This window comes from Eleginops maclovinus, chromosome 4, assembly GCF_036324505.1.
Source record: "Eleginops maclovinus isolate JMC-PN-2008 ecotype Puerto Natales chromosome 4, JC_Emac_rtc_rv5, whole genome shotgun sequence".
NCBI lineage: Eukaryota > Metazoa > Chordata > Actinopteri > Perciformes > Eleginopidae > Eleginops > Eleginops maclovinus.
In genome coordinates this window covers 1,580,857-1,595,856 of record NC_086352.1, presented here as the reverse complement: position 1 = coordinate 1,595,856, position 15,000 = coordinate 1,580,857, and the positions used below count along the sequence as shown (strand labels likewise).

The 15,000-nt window shown below is 46.7% G+C and overlaps 1 protein-coding gene and 1 long non-coding RNA gene across 2 annotated transcripts in view; one reads left to right on the top strand and one right to left on the bottom strand.

The window, feature by feature from the left end:
- Positions 1-11,947, bottom strand: part of LOC134862728 (vasorin-like) — a 26,419-nt gene extending 14,472 nt beyond the window's left edge. Inside the window, exon 1 of the mRNA XM_063880774.1 lies at positions 11,826-11,947. The gene's annotated coding sequence lies outside the window, so the exon portion shown is untranslated. The remainder of the gene's footprint in view (positions 1-11,825) is intronic.
- A 1,030-nt stretch (positions 11,948-12,977) lies between these two features.
- Positions 12,978-14,994, top strand: LOC134862803 (uncharacterized). Its single transcript, XR_010165552.1, has 4 exons — positions 12,978-13,095; positions 13,611-13,843; positions 14,160-14,384; positions 14,474-14,994. It is a non-coding gene; the product is annotated as an uncharacterized LOC134862803 (long non-coding RNA).
- Positions 14,995-15,000: the final 6 nt, after the last annotated feature.

The window sequence follows — 15,000 nt, the reverse complement described above, 5'->3', positions numbered from 1 at the left end:
AACACCTGAGCGGGACAGCTGTGGTCTAGACTCCGGAGACAGCTGGAGACGCTCTATATCAGGAGGCTCCTCTCACCGAGGCAGCAGGAGGAGGCGGAGGAGGCTGTGGGCTTCAGACTCTCTGAGGTACACACGCAGTAAAGCACCTTTTACCGCACCACAGCAGGACAGAAATACTTCACACTCAACACTACGGGCCGTGGGAAAGCAAGGACCAGCAAACACTGATAATAAGCCTCATAGCACTCACACGTCTCCCTGACTGTCTTTAAACATCCGTTAATTAGTGGAGGGGACTTAAAGTGGCCCTTACCCCCTCATTATCATGATCTAGTATCCATGCTTTAGTGTCCAAAGGGTCTCTATTTTTCTCATACATCCTGGAGGTACTATGAGCCTGGCAGTAGATCGGTCGACCGCTTAGAGATGTCCCGCCCCTTATCCCATCACTTACAATGTGTTGCAGCGCCGGCCAATAGGAGCATGAGTGTCACATAGAGATGTCACTGTGCTCCTGAATTAGTAAATGAGTCAAACGGGGGCGTTGATTTTCTCTCATGCATCAACAGGGGAGGGAGCCTCCAAAACCCGGAGAGAGTTTGGATGAATTAACACCAGTTTACACAAGATACAACAACCAGGGGCTGTTGGTCTGTTGGTGTTGTTGTTGGTCTGTTGGTGTTGTTGTTGGTCTGTTGGTGTTGTTGTTGGTCTGTTGTTGGTCTGTTGTTGGTCTGTTGTTGTTGGTCTGTTGGTGTTGTTGTTGGTCTGTTGTTGGTCTGTTGTTGGTCTGTTGTTGGTCTGTTGTTGGTCTGTTGGTGTTGTTGTTGGTCTGTTGGTGTTGTTGTTGGTCTGTTGGTGTTGTTGTTGGTCTGTTGGTGTTGTTGTTGGTCTGTTGGTGTTGTTGTTGGTCTGTTGTTGGTCTGTTGTTGGTCTGTTGTTGTTGGTCTGTTGGTGTTGTTGTTGGTCTGTTGGTGTTGTTGTTGGTCTGTTGGTGTTGTTGTTGGTCTGTTGTTGTTGGTCTGTTGGTGTTGTTGTTGGTCTGTTGGTGTTGTTGTTGGTCTGTTGTTGGTCTGTTGTTGGTCTGTTGTTGTTGGTCTGTTGGTCTGTTGTTGGTCTGTTGTTGGTCTGTTGTTGGTCTGTTGGTGTTGTTGTTGGTCTGTTGGTGTTGTTGTTGGTCTGTTGGTGTTGTTGTTGGTCTGTTGGTGTTGTTGTTGGTCTGTTGTTGGTCTGTTGTTGGTCTGTTGTTGTTGGTCTGTTGGTGTTGTTGTTGGTCTGTTGTTGGTCTGTTGTTGGTCTGTTGTTGGTCTGTTGTTGGTCTGTTGGTGTTGTTGTTGGTCTGTTGGTGTTGTTGTTGGTCTGTTGGTGTTGTTGTTGGTCTGTTGGTGTTGTTGTTGGTCTGTTGGTGTTGTTGTTGGTCTGTTGTTGGTCTGTTGTTGGTCTGTTGTTGTTGGTCTGTTGGTGTTGTTGTTGGTCTGTTGGTGTTGTTGTTGGTCTGTTGGTGTTGTTGTTGGTCTGTTGTTGTTGGTCTGTTGGTGTTGTTGTTGGTCTGTTGGTGTTGTTGTTGGTCTGTTGTTGGTCTGTTGTTGGTCTGTTGTTGTTGGTCTGTTGGTCTGTTGTTGGTCTGTTGTTGGTCTGTTGTTGGTCTGTTGGTGTTGTTGTTGGTCTGTTGGTGTTGTTGTTGGTCTGTTGGTGTTGTTGTTGGTCTGTTGGTGTTGTTGTTGGTCTGTTGGTCTGTTGGTGTTGTTGTTGGTCTGTTGGTGTTGTTGTTGGTCTGTTGGTGTTGTTGTTGGTCTGTTGGTGTTGTTGTTGGTCTGTTGGTGTTGTTGTTGGTCTGTTGTTGGTCTGTTGTTGGTCTGTTGTTGTTGGTCTGTTGGTGTTGTTGTTGGTCTGTTGTTGGTCTGTTGTTGGTCTGTTGTTGGTCTGTTGTTGGTCTGTTGGTGTTGTTGTTGGTCTGTTGGTGTTGTTGTTGGTCTGTTGGTGTTGTTGTTGGTCTGTTGTTGGTCTGTTGTTGGTCTGTTGTTGGCCTGTTGGTGTTGTTGTTGGTCTGTTGGTGTTGTTGTTGGTCTGTTGTTGGTCTGTTGTTGGTCTGTTGTTGGTCTGTTGTTGGTCTGTTGGTGTTGTTGTTGGTCTGTTGGTGTTGTTGTTGGTCTGTTGGTGTTGTTGTTGGTCTGTTGGTGTTGTTGTTGGTCTGTTGTTGGTCTGTTGTTGGCCTGTTGGTGTTGTTGTTGGTCTGTTGTTGTTGTTGTTGGTCTGTTGTTGGTCTGTTGTTGGTCTGTTGTTGGTCTGTTGTTGTTGTTGGTCTGTTGTTGGTCTGTTGGTGTTGTTGTTGGTCTGTTGTTGGTCTGTTGTTGGTCTGTTGTTGGTCTGTTGTTGTTGTTGGTCTGTTGGTGTTGTTGTTGGTCTGTTGTTGGTCTGTTGTTGGTCTGTTGTTGTTGGTGTTGGTGTTGGTGTTGGTGTTGTTGTCATCGTCGTCATCTCTGGTCCGTCAGCAGCAGGTGTGATGTTATATATAAAGCTGTGCTGCTGCCCTGTCCTGACTCGCACCACTGCCAGGGGCCACACACTGGTGACTGACAACTGGGGGCCCCTATTGAGTAATGGGGGATAATCACTCAGTAATCAGTCCTGGAGGGAGGGAGGGAGGGAGGAGGGGGGAGATAAAGGAAGGCAGAGCAGTGAAGTGTGTCTGACTCACAGAGGTCTGCTGTCGACCCGGACATGTGGAGAGCCCAGAGTGTGACGATAGGAATGTAGAGCAGGGGTCTGCAGCACAGAGAAACCTCTGGATGCTAACCTGCAGATGTTGACCCATTTGGACAGTTTTTAAGAGACTGGGGTTATTGAGGATGCTGAGTCCATATCTGACACTTTCAGGAGAACATATATTTGTACTCGATTTTTCAGTTTCAGGGGAGTCTGGGTCCTTTGGATGGGAATTTGCTTATCTTTTTGAAAATGATGAGTCCCCAGTAGAGGTACTCATGTTCATCTGGTGCTCTCTGTGCGGTGCAATGGCCCCACCCCACTCATGGTATTCAGAATCAGTCCACAGAGAGACCAGATGAGGCCCATTTCTTGTAAAAACTGTCATTTATTTACCCTGAACATGTCAGAGCATCCTCAATGACCCCCAAAACCACTCAGAAATTGTCCAAATCGCATCACTTTACATTTCTAACTTTGGGGGTCTCAACAGTACTGACAACAGACTGAGGGGCGGGTGGGATGCACGATTTCTGCACGGTGCTAACACCTGTGGATTCTCTCTTTGCAACGATAGCTGTGTGTGTCTGCGCGGCACACATGCTGCAGGCGTGATGAAGTTTCCAGACGTAAACATCTCCTCATGCCGAGCGGCAGGACCGGACAGATCCCAGAGGAAGGAGCGGAGCTAATCACTTCCTCTCTGTCGTGCCAAGAAAAGCCCGACCTATGAGTCTATCAACCGGAGCTCTGGGTATCTCATTTATCCGTCAGCTTCAACACAGAGGTAAGCATCAATCCACGTGTCCTACGAATGGTAGATTGCTTTGACTGATCGACTAAATGAAGGATTGTCTTCATGCATGAAAGGCATAGTGACTTCATGAAGCGTCTGCACTCTGCACTCTGGGGGAGGAATTAACACACCTGTACAAGAAGGGAGAGGAGAGAGGTGCTTCTGCTGCCAGCTGGCACACCTGACAGCAGGTGACATGCTTATTTCAAACTGTTGACAGACAGGTTAAACACACACACACACACACAATGTGACGCTACAAGATGTCAGTGATGTCTCTGTAAAGTCTCTGTAAACCTGTTGTACTTATTTTGCCATTTAAGATTCTGTCACTAGTGAAAAGGCTGGTGGCCGACGGGTGCAAACACGCCCAAACATTTGCAGGAGTTAAAATAGTTGTGAAACTGCAGTTTGAAAAACAATTTCATACAGAAAGAAATGAAGAAACGTCTTCAGCAGCTTCAGGAAACATGAGCAGCGTTTACTGAAAGCGCTGAGTGAACCAAGTGCTGTCTCTCACACTCAAACTGACTCCCCTGCTGCGGGATCCTCTCATTAACCTGGTGTTCAGTCACACACACACACACACACACACACACACACACACACACACACACACACACACACACACACACACACACACACACACACACAGCCTTCTGATTGGATTATAATTTGAAATGGGTTCAACTTCAGAGCATGATGACTCAAAGTTAATACAAATCTCTCTGAAGGAAGTGCTGTGTGTGTGTGTGTGTGTGTGTGTGTGTGTGTGTGTGTGTGTGTGTGTGTGTGTGTGTGTGTGTGTGTGTGTGTGTGTGTGTGTGTGTGTGTTTGTGTTTGGCTCGGTTAAAGCCGCTGACCCCGGCTGCTTCATGACCCAGAAACAAAGGCTGCATTTTGCTCAGAAACAGAACATCTGAAGTTTAACCCTTTGTGGAGACACTCTTTTACAGAGCACAACCTCAACACACACACACACACACACACACACACACACACACACACACACACACACACACACACACACACACACACACACACACACACACACACACACACACACACACACACACACACACACACACACACACACAGTTTATCAGGACAGAAAGCAGTGACGGAGTTCGTGAGCGTTCTCCTGAACCACAGAGGCTCTGGTCGGTGTGATGTAGTTCAACCGGGTCAAAGGTTGCGTTGACATTCTTCCCTCTGTTTGTTTTACAGCAGGGACAGAGACAAAGTACAGAAGACTCAGGCCAAAGTGAATATAGAGTCTCGCTTCATGGCCCGCCTGCATCTTAAACCACTCTCTGCATCCAAGGTTTCTACCACAGATTCTGATCTGTTGGATCTATGGATACTGCTGCTGCTGTACCGTGGTGTACCGACAGTATCTGCTGTCATCATCACCATCTCCAACTCAACCTCTGCAAAACCAAGGAGCTGATTGTGGATTACAGGAAGCAGCAGAGAGAGGCACACGCCCCCATCGCCATCAACGGGACCACGGTGGAGAGAGTCTGCGGCTTCAGTTTCCTCAGTGCCCACATTGCTGAGGACCTGACATGGACTCATCACACTAACACCATCACCAAAACAGCTCCACAGCATCCTGACCTTCTACAGGTGCACCATAGAGAGCATCCTGACCTTCTACAGGTGCACCATAGAGAGCATCCTGACCCTCTACAGGTGCACCATAGAGAGCATCCTGACCCTCTACAGGTGCACCATAGAGAGCATCCTGACCTTCTACAGGTGCACCATAGAGAGCATCCTGACCCTCTACAGGTGCACCATAGAGAGCATCCTGACCCTCTACAGGTGCACCATAGAGAGCATCCTGACCCTCTACAGGTGCACCATAGAGAGGATCCTGACCCTCTACAGGTGCACCATAGAGAGCATCCTGACCTTCTACAGGTGCACCATAGAGAGCATCCTGACCCTCTACAGGTGCACCATAGAGAGCATCCTGACCCTCTACAGGTGCACCATAGAGAGCATCCTGACCCTCTACAGGTGCACCATAGAGAGCATCCTGACCGGCTGCACCACGGCCTGGTACAGCAGCTGCACCATCCTCATCAGGACCAAAACCACCAGACTCAGACACAGATTCATCCCTCAGGAAATAAGAGTGCTAAACACCTGAGCGGTATTTATTGTTTTATGTCTTTTAGTTGAACTGTTGAGGAACCTGCCTTCTAAGTTGTTCATGCGTTACACCCCGTAGTTGTGTAAGTGTCACGGCAACAAACCTGTGAATCTTGAATATCTGCTGCTTGTTTTTATCATTTCTAACGTGTGCACACTTAGCTATTTTTGTATGCAAGTCTATTCTCCTCTCTTTATCTGCCATGATGTAACTGTCACTGTCGGGACGATTACAGGAGTTATGATTCTGATCTATCTTTACTCTGGGTTTTCACCAACATTGAACTGAAATGAATCTTTACTTTGGCCGCCACACAGTTATCCATCCTCACTGAAACTGCGTGATCTAACTGAATGTTTTCCATCAGAAACGAGTGTGAAGGATGCAGGGACGTGCTGCTCCAGATTCCTCTCACCATATCATCTGCTCTGATGCATTTCACAGAGGCTGGCTGTGTTAACCACAAGTGTGAATCTGATAAGGGAAGGAAATCAGATAGATGTGAACCGATTCCCTCACATTAGCTGCAAACACGCAGGTATGCATGCAGAGATGCAGAAGAAGAAACACACACACTTTCCCACAGATCAACGTAGCAAGGATCCGACCCTCTCTCCTCGTCTTCATACCGAACAATCAAATAGTTTGAAGCTGGATGTTGTCGTGTTGTTATCCTCATCTTTCTGCATCTTTCAATGTTTTTGTTCCCAATTTGCAGGAAACCCAAAATAGCATGTCGCCCACAGACAATAAAACGCAGCTTTGTTCTGCTCGGTGTTTTCCTGCAGCAGCAGAGCGAAATGCTCAATGTGCAGAAGCCTCTCCCTTCCACTGCGCTTTTATTTGGATTACTTTGTATTATACGGATCATTAGTCTGTCGCTTTTAGTCTTTTTTATTCATCCCTTCAAGATTTATGAGATGTTTCAGTTCACCATCAGGAGCATTATTCCTTCAACAGTGGAGACATACTGTATGAGGCCAGGCTCTCAAAATATAGTCACAGTATAATGTGAAGTTAACTAAGCTAAAGGAGGCTAATGTTGGGCTATAAAGGAACTACAACACAGTCACATGACTTCACGTCACCACCGCTAAGTTAAAGGCGGCTAATGTTGGGCTATAAAGGAACTACAGCACGGTCACATGACTTCACGTCACCACCGCTAAGTTAAAGGCGGCTAATGTTGGGCTATAAAGGAACTACAACACAGTCACATGACTTCACGTCACCACCGCTAAGTTAAAGGCGGCTAATGTTGGGCTCCAAAGGAACTACAACACAGTCACATGACTTCACGTCACCACCGCTAAGCTAAAGGCGGCTAATGTTGGGCTATAAAGGAACTACAGCACGGTCACATTACTTCACGTCTACACCGCTAAGTTAAAGGCGGCTAATGTTGGGCTATAAAGGAACTACAACACAGTCACATGACTTCATGTCACCACCGCTAAGTTAAAGGCGGCTAATGTTGGGCTATAAAGGAACTACAACACAGTCACATGACTTCATGTCACCACCGCTAAGTTAAAGGCGGCTAATGTTGGGCTCCAAAGGAACTACAACACAGTCACATGACTTCACGTCACCACCGCTAAGTTAAAGGCGGCTAATGTTGGGCTATAAAGGAACTACAACACAGTCACATGACTTCATGTCACCACCGCTAAGTTAAAGGCGGCTAATGTTGGGCTCCAAAGGAACTACAACACAGTCACATGACTTCACGTCACCACCGCTAAGCTAAAGGCGGCTAATGTTGGGCTATAAAGGAACTACAGCACGGTCACATTACTTCACGTCTACACCGCTAAGCTAAAGGCGGCTAATGTTGGGCTATAAAGGAACTACAGCACGGTCACATGACTTCAGGTCTCCACCGCTAAGCTAAAGGCGGCTAATGTTGGGCTATAAAGGAACTACAACACGGTCACATGACTTCACGTCACCACCGCTAAGCTAAAGGCGGCTAATGTTGGGCTATAAAGGAACTACAGCACGGTCACATGACTTCACGTCTCCACCGCTAAGCTAAAGGAGGCTAATGTTGGGCTATAAAGGAACTACAGCACGGTCACATGACTTCAGGTCACCACCGCTAAGCTAAAGGCGGCTAATGTTGGGCTATAAAGGAACTACAACACAGTCACATGACTTCAGGTCACCACCGCTAAGCTAAAGGCGGCTAATGTTGGGCTATAAAGGAACTACAGCACGGTCACATGACTTCACGTCTCCACCGCTAAGCTAAAGGACGCTAATGTTGGGCTATAAAGGAACTACAGCACGGTCACATGACTTCAGGTCACCACCGCTAAGCTAAAGGACGCTAATGTTGGGCTATAGAGGAACTACAGCACGGTCACATGACTTCACGTCACCACCACTAAGCTAAAGGCGGTTAATGTTGGCGTGATGGCGTTTAGTCGTCTCATTTAGATACTTGTTAGACTTGTTATTTACTGAGGTGTTTTAAGATAGACCTTATTTCAGCATAAAAACCAAAAGCACATTCAGAAAACCATTGACCTCCAGACCAGGGGACTGGAAGAGCTGAATTTGAAAGACAACAAACGGACACTGCAGCAGCTGTAGATGAGGCTGAAGGTTATTCCAGGTCACCCGTGTTTCTGCCAAACAATCACTCAGTCACATTATGCATTTGTCTTGGTTGCGGCCACACCTTAAATCACGTCTGAGATGGGACGCCACCACAACAGACATCTAGCCGTCCATAACCATACCAGGAACACAAACAGCCAAATCAATACAGCCGTAACAAACGGGTTAGGGGCAATATTTCCAAAATCTTTCATAGAAAATACATAGTATTTCCATGCCTTCGATAAGTAGAGTCAAGGCTTTTTAGATTCCAGTCAGAAATATAATTCAATCCACTGTTAAAACAACCAAGAAGGGAAGAGACATCCTTTACTCAGGGGGACTTGAAATATTTCTCCATGACGTCATCACATAGATTCAGGACTCCTCCGCCATAGACATTACGACCAACCTTACAATCACAAACAAATCACTTCTCAACTGGGATCAGAGACCCTTTTGTCCAGGACCTGCAGACGTTAACAGGAGAGGCTTTGGACCTTTTGAAAAACAGTGTCAGAAGTATTCCTGAGACAATCATTCTGAATTTGTGAGATTTTGCTTTCAGATGAAATCACACGAGACAGCGGACCTGATGCGACTCGCTCTGCTCACACAGAAACAACCCAACAACCTCCAACCTGAGGCTCACTCCACCTCACGTCCTGACACCGTGCTAACACGAGCGTGGTGTGTGTGTGTGTGTGTGTGTGTGTGTGTGTGTGTGTGTGTGTGTGTGTGTGTGTGTGTGTGTGTGTGTGTGTGTGTGTGTGTGTGTGTGTGAAAAGCCAGACTATGCCCTCGGGAAAGGCAAAAAAAAAAAGAGAGGTGGGTTTAGAAAAAGGAGGTTGAAAGGTGGGGTTGCCCTTATCTGCCCCCACTAAACACACACACACACACCCTGAGGTAGGTGGTATGTCTGTGGGACGATGGGGGATGTCAGAATATATAAAGACCTCTGTGTGATGTGCTGACGGAGCGGGCCGAGGGTTTATCTCAGGGTGTGTTGGAGGCATGTTGGGGTCCCGGTGCCTCCTGGTACTGGAGGAATGTTAGGAGTGTGTCACGCTATTCACGTTCCTACTCGGCCGCCTTGTTAATAAAACACCCTGAGCATAGGGTGGGGGGGGGTGGGGGGGGGAGGGGGGGGAGCAACCCCCGGAGGTGGGGGAGGCGGAGGAGGACTTCTAGGAAAGGTGCACGTTACGTCTAAGCCTGTTGTTGCTCTGAGTGGAGAATTCTTTGGGTGTCAGGAAACCTTGTAAAGACGTAAAGTGTAAAGACGTAAAGTGAGTTAGAGGACTCTTTAAAGTAGAGACACTACATACTGATATACACCTGAACATCAGCAGGAGAGGACTCTTTAAAGTAGAGACACTACATACTGATATACACCTGAACATCAGCAGGAGAGGACTCTTTAAAGTAGAGACACTACATACTGATATACACCTGAACATCAGCAGGAGAGGACTCTTTAAAGTAGAGACTCTACATACTGATATACACCTGAACATCAGCAGGAGAGGACTCTTTAAAGTAGAGACACTACATACTGATATACACCTGAACATCAGCAGGAGAGGACTCTTTAAAGTAGAGACTCTACATACTGATATACACCTGAACATCAGCAGGAGAGGACTCTTTAAAGTAGAGACACTACATACTGATATACACCTGAACATCAGCAGGAGAGGACTCTTTAAAGTAGAGACTCTACATACATGACATAAGAGTGGCACTGTTCCAGAAATCCAGAGAGAAATATCTGCATCAGAAAACCCACTATGGAGAACAGGGGACCACCAGATAATAACAGCAGAGTGAGTTTTTATCTCTAAAAGCCAAGAAACAGCAACATGGAAACAGGAAGTGGAGCTTCAGTGACTTTAGTAGAGCAGCCAGCTGATCTGAATTACCAGAAGAAAATCCACACAAGAGGAGAAACAGTGACCACAATCTGACCTGAGGGGAGGGTGTGTGTGTGTGTGTGTGTGTGTGTGTGTGTGTGTGTGTGTGTGTGTGTGTGTGTGTGTGTGTGTGTGTGTGTGTGTGTGTGTGTGTGTGTCAACATCAGAGCGCCATGGGGCACACTTAATACCCACTAACAGGAGGGGCTTTAGGTTGGTGTGGCTGATAACTACTGAAATGCCCCCCCCCCCACACACACACACACACACACACACACCTTGTACCTCTTAACTTCCCTCAAGGGGTTATTAACTCTCTGATTGGGGAGCTTTCCTTCCCTCGTCCCCCGTTCAGTTGTCATGGTGGTATGACCCGAACACTTATTAGCTGACCCCTGGGATTAGTCCAAGCGGAGACCGGGGGCGGGGTTAAGCCCTCACCTCGAGCTGCGCGCTGCAGCATCTCACAGAAACCTTAATGAAATTGCTGAGACACAGAGTCAGGAATGTTTCCCCTCCATCAGTCCACCCGCCTCTCTTTGCTTTTCCCAGACTCGTACGTTCCTCTTATAAAGAGCATGAGAGTTGCAACGGAACAAAAGAGGGGGAACAGCGGGTCAGGTCTCCCTCACACCGCTCACAGTGCATGTGTGTGTGCACTCTGTTTCCCTAGTGATTCCACGAGAAACCTTACAAATGATCCAGCAGTTATTCTCCACATCCAGTGTCTAACAGATGAGAGAGACGGCTTCAAATCCCAAATGATTCAGTGAGGAAACAAAGGAAAGCTCCATCCGTACATTTCATTTGCTGATGATGCCACAGGTCCAATCAGAGGATACTCATAGCAGACCAATCATATCTGAACCACTAGGTTCCATCAGGAGGAAGAAGTACTCAGATCCTGTACTCTGAGTAAAAGTAGAAGTACTCAGATCCTGTACTCTGAGTAAAAGTAGAAGTACCAGAGTGTAGGAATACTCTGTCACAGTAGAAGTACTCGTTGTGCGGATGACTGGATGTTGTTGATGCATTCATGGGATCTTCATCGCTGCTCCACCGAAGCGAACCTGTAATAATAAACTAGCCTCATTTATAATCTGTAAAAAGCTGCCGGATAAATGAATACTACCATACTGTGTAATATAGTTTTAACTGTGTTTTATTCTATTGTGTATTACCATGTATTGTTAGTACTTCGACTCCACTTTATTCCTCCGACAGCATTCAGTGGCTAATACAAAATATAAATCCACTAATCAATAAACACTGACATTGTTGGTCCAGATATCCAGTTCATGAAGTCATGACACCTTCAGCTGTGATGAACACATGCATGCATCAATCCACTCACTTCACATGAAGCTGCACAATGAGTGCTTTAAGTATATTTCTGCTCTTGACTTGGGTTCAGTTTCTCATGCAGCACTGATCCTCCCCTGCTCCGGCAGCACTTCCTCCTCTCTGCGCCTCTGGAGGCAGATGTGGCCGCAGATCGTGCGCTGTGCGCGGCAGAGGAATGTGAGGAACTCCGGCCACACGGGAAACTTCCCCAGGAGGAACGGGAGACTGATTCCGCGCACAAAGCAGAAGACTTCACTACACTGCGCGTGTTCAGTCGTTCAGTCAGAGAGACGAGGCTTACCTTGGGAGAATACAATCCAAATTGTGCGCGCTGCAGCAGCCTCTATCCAAAGTTAGTATCCAGAGTGTGTGTGTGTCCTGTCCTCAGAGTACACATTGAGCCTGTCTCCGGCAGGCTCTCTGCTCAACAACAGCTCGCTGAAGTGAAGCACACACACTTAAACAGGCTGGAGGTGGGAGGGGCTCAGTGCGCGTACCCGAAAATATGTTTTATTTGGACATATGTTCTATAGTTTGCTATTCTGCATTTCCATCTCTTATCTTGGATCTGGTTTTATATTTAATTTTTAAGGATAAATTGCAGGCTGTTTTTTTTTGTAAGTTTGTGGAAGATCTGCAGGGTCCACATTTCATTCAACATTCAACTTTGTCTTTCTTAATTTCATAAACGATTCATGCAACATATGAATCAGATCTCAATAATTACAAACACACTCAGTAATGTAAGAAGTGAGCGCCAGCCTGCTGATGGAGAAATACTTCATTTATAAATCTTTCAGTGTTTTTCAGACCCAACATCTGTCTCCTTTTACCCATAACGCCTCAGAGGGTCACTTCCTGTTGCAGATCAGGGTTACAGAGAGCAGTACAGAAGGCCTCTGCATATTTAGACTCAACGTTTCCATTAGAGCGCGTGCGGCTCTCCTCCTGCAGCACCACCATAGCGTTTAGCCGTGTATTAATACAGTCTTGGAAAAGTTGTGCACACACACACACACACACACACACACACACACACACACACACACACACACACACACACACACACACACACACACACACACACACACACACACACACACACACACACACACACACACACACACACACACACACACTACTCAAGCAGCAGTTGGGCTAAACTTTGATTGATTGACATGTCCCGCCAAGCCTCCTGTACAGAGAGGAGGACCCGCCCCTATCGCTGCTGTTCCAATCACGATGCCGCATGTTACCCGCTGGCTCTGTCTGCTTCCCTGTGATTGGCCGCGAGGATGTGTGCGTATCCTCATTAAGTTCCCCAAATGTGTGTAATGTGTTTCTCTACCACTGGATGTCACCCTGGTGTAACCCATGTCTCTTCCTGGTCCTGGTCTTTGACTATCCCTGCCGCCTGTGGGTCGAGCTCAATCTTGGTTGTGACAGCCAATCGCGTTGCCGTCTGTAACCAAGAGTCAACCAAGAATTGACCAATCGGCGTCTCAGTATGCCGGGTATACTCGGAGCGGATGCCGGCTCGTGAGAGAGTCACTTTTTCCAACTCTGCGAAAGTAAGTAGGTCTTTTAAACACATTGTCAACGCTTATAAACAGATGTATTAGATCTATAGAGATATGTTAGGTAAAGAACATGTTGCTCTGGGATATTGCCCTTAATCTTCCACGGTGTTTTCCTCTCCGTTAAAAGTGACTCAGTCTTTAAGCGAGCTTTAACAGCCTGAGATACAAAGAAAACCAAGTCAGCAGAAGTCTTGCCCTTCCTTATAACCGGACACCCGTTCTTATTTTGCCATTCATTGAAATACTAAGCCTCACTGCTGATTGTAATCTCATGGTGTATCTCTTGTCTTCCTCAGTGTTTCAGTGTTTTATATTATATCATATTTTTAGCCTGTTCAAAAAGTTTGTCATTATACATTATCATTTCAAGCCCTGATAATGTATAATGTGCACAGTGGCCTTCAGTAAAGTTTTGTACCAGCTCATCTTTTACAGCTTGTTTAATACATATTTATTTTAAATGATCTATTTCTCTGTTTTTTAAAAAAATATTTCTTATTTTCTAGACGGAACCATGGTGCAGAAAACGGGCTGACGGCAGTCTGAACCTTACACACACAGTGGAAGCTACGAAGGTGAAGCAAAGAACAAAGGCAGACCGGGGATGCGACCTCTGTCTCCAGAGGAAGTGATGGATAAGGCCAGAAGAGCCATAACCAGCAACATGGAGATCCATCCGTCAGAGGACACCTGCGGGGTTTCTTCAGATTGTGGCACCAGGTGTGGAGAGCACTAAAAGGTATGTTTCATTAAAAGTAAACACAGAGACATTTAAAATGACTGAAGCTGGCTCAAATACTAACTCCACCTTAATTAGTGCAGCCAAGTTTATGAAAGGATCCTTATTAACTTGAACACCACCTTTCCTTCCTTGGGTCCAAAACAAACAATTACTCGGAGGCGTACAATAAGCAAGGCTATGTGTCAGATGGAATACACCAGACCAACACTTTCTGGGATTTCCTCTTAACTTTAGGGAAATCAAGCCGTAGAAAAGTCAGAACAAATATCAATCTTTAGTAATCAACATTGAAAGTATTCTGTTGGATCTGCAGGTTGGGGCTCACAGTCCCGCACAGTGGCCAGACTGCAACCGAGTGGTAGAGGCCATCATCACAAAGCTCTGTCAGTGTGTGCTGTGATGGAGTGAGGGTCTCACGATTCAAATTGGTGACATGTGCTTATAAGCACATCCGAGAGTGTGTGATCACCAACGCCAAGTCGATGACTGAGACCACCATCCAGCTTCCAGAAGTCAGTGCTGCAACTGTCACACAATGGTGAGTGAACAAGCATACTGCGATACATGTGTACTTCCACTGTAATACTTAGCCAAGCTGTTTATTAATATTGATTCATGTTTTCCAAGGTTCAGCAGGCGTTGCAGGTCTCAGGAACATCAGATCCTGAAGCAGGGTATCCCAGCTCCTGACCCACCAATGGCAGGACCTGAGAAGCTTCCTGTGGCCATGCAGAAAGGGCCATCTCTGTGTCCCGGCAGTGTGGCTCAGCCTCACATCTTTGTTCTGCCACCGAACACTGCTGGTGAGGCGAAGCTCAAGAAGGGATCGAGACCACTGGCCCTCTGCAGGTCCCACCACCACCTCCATACTATGGACGTCCCTTCCTTGCACCAGCACCACCATTCTCAATTCCCTATATGGTACCTTCTGTGCCTGGACCCTCACAGGTTGCGCCTGGAAGCTCACCGATGGTGCTTCTCAACATGCCTCCAGCTGCTACTCAGGCGCTAACATCAGGTCAAACGGACATACCGTACTCAACACAGCAGTACAGGAAAGAAAAGAAGAGAGGGAGCAATCTGGAACGGGCAAAAGAAAGTATGTCAAAAAGACGGACAGAATCCTTTGTAAAACGTGCCAGGAAGAGAGGAAG